The sequence below is a fragment of the Dipodomys ordii genome, unplaced genomic scaffold, assembly GCF_000151885.1.
Source record: "Dipodomys ordii isolate 6190 unplaced genomic scaffold, Dord_2.0 Scaffold57, whole genome shotgun sequence".
Classification (NCBI taxonomy): Eukaryota; Metazoa; Chordata; class Mammalia; order Rodentia; family Heteromyidae; genus Dipodomys; species Dipodomys ordii.
In genome coordinates, this window is record NW_012267273.1 from 4,823,467 (window position 1) to 4,825,680 (window position 2,214).

Here is a 2,214-nt window from a genome sequence, read left to right on the forward strand (position 1 = left end):
AGATAGAATCATTAAAAACTAAAAACCTAAAAGCAACAACATCTGCAAAAAAAGGAGATATCTTGTTTCCATATCCATATACGTATGTATGTGTATTATTTTATATAAATATGAATTGGCAAGTAATCCTTTGACCTTTATGTTTCTCTCCTAAGGATATCCTCTTTTAATCCCACACTTTGATCCACTCATCTATTGTGGGCATCTGGTTATTTCCATATCTTGGCTATTTTGAATAATGTGGCAATGAACATAGATGTGCAGTTGTCTTTATCATATCCTGGTTTATGATGTTAAAGGTAGAACACAAGAGTGGTGAGGTCATAGGTAAGGTCTATGTTTGGCTTTTTGAGGAACCTCCAGGGTTCTGTGAAGAGTGGTTGTACTAGTTTACATCTCCACCAATACTGCAGGGTTCCCCTTCAACATTTGTTGTTTGAGTTCTTAATGTTAACTCATCTAACTGGGGTGACATGGAATTTCAGAGTTGTTTTAATTTGCATTTCCTTTATGGCCAGTGATCATAAGCATTTCCTATTTAGTGATTGGGTTATTAGGCTTGGGAAGGACTAATTTCTTGAGCTCCTTGCATATAGTGGATATTAAGCCGTTGTCTGATGTATTGCTGTAAAGATCTGCTCCCACCCAGTCTGTTGACTGTCTTTCCAGTTTAAAAAACTATGTCCTTAGCTGTGTAGAAGCTTTTATTTATTTTGATATTGTCACACTTGTGGATCTCTCTCCTATCTGTTGTGCCCCTGAGACTCTTTTCAAGAAGTTTCTAAATGCATTCTACCCTCCTTCTTCTCCATATTCATCTACCATCTCCCTTGGAGTCCAGCACAAGAATCTTTTTAAATTGTTCATTTTAGATAAAGATGCAACAGATTTATGTGTATTGATTTTTTATCAGTCCTATTTTTAATGTAACATTTCAGATGTTTTTACTTGTGAACAGAGATATTTTTAATTATTTCTTCCCAATTTGAATCTTTTTTTTTATTTCTTTTGCTTGCTCAGTTGCTCTGGCTTTGTCTTTCAGTACCAATTTAGACACAAGGGTAAAGGTGGACATTTCGGTCTTATTTCTGATTTTACAGGAAAAGTAATTTTACCTACTCAGGAGGCTGAGACCTAACAAATGCCATTCAAAACCAACATGGCAAAGAAAGTCAAAGAGATTTTGGGGGGTTTTATTTTTGGTCAGTCGTGGGGTTGAACCCTGGTCCTCGGCACTGTCCCAGCTCATCAGCTCAATGCTAGCACTCTACCACTTGGGCCACAGCAGCATGTCCAGTTTTTTGAGTGGTTTATTGGAGACAATAATCTCACAGACTTTCCTTTCCTGGCTGGCTTTGAACCCTGATCCTCAAATCTCAACCAACTCAAAGAGATTCCTATTTCCAATTAACTACCAGAAAACCTTAAAAAATAACAAATATACATTATCTTATACATCTAAGACTGATGAAATGTTTATTTCACAAATCAAGAATATCTATCAGTAAAATATGAATGTGAATTTTCCAAAAAAATAAACTTCCTTAAAAATTATTTGTATATGTATATATATAAATCATCATAGATTTAAGGATATTTGACTCATTTAATCACTATTGTCATGAATTGTTTTATATTTTAAAAAGTGAATCACATTTTCATTTGATGTTTTTCATTTAGGTTGATGAAAATAAAACAAAATGAATGGCCATAAATGATTACTTGTCATAGCAACAACGCAATTTCTTTATACTTTCATTATATTTAGAATTTACTATGGTGGTCAATAAAACTAACAGCAAGTTTCCTTGAGATCACTATTCAGAGACAGAATATAGTTTTTATAAGAGACATCAACTAAAGTGTTGTCAATAATACAGATATATGAGGAGCTCTTAAGCAAGTAAATTCTACTCCAGGACTTTTCCTGTCCCAGTGAAATCCAATGTAATGGATTTCTTTCTGACATCATTGACCCAATCCATTAAAAAGTTGTAACAATTTATAGTCTGGCCATAAAACATGTCACATATGCATGCTTTGATAGATGCTCATCACGGAAATCAAGTACACATTGTATTAAATATGTGTACATGTAACACAGCTATTTTTATGGGAATTTCACATATATCCAGTTTGTTTAATTGCAGCTTCTATGTACTGCAGATAATAATTAACAAACAGGGTAGGAATAAATTGACTTTAAAAAAAGAC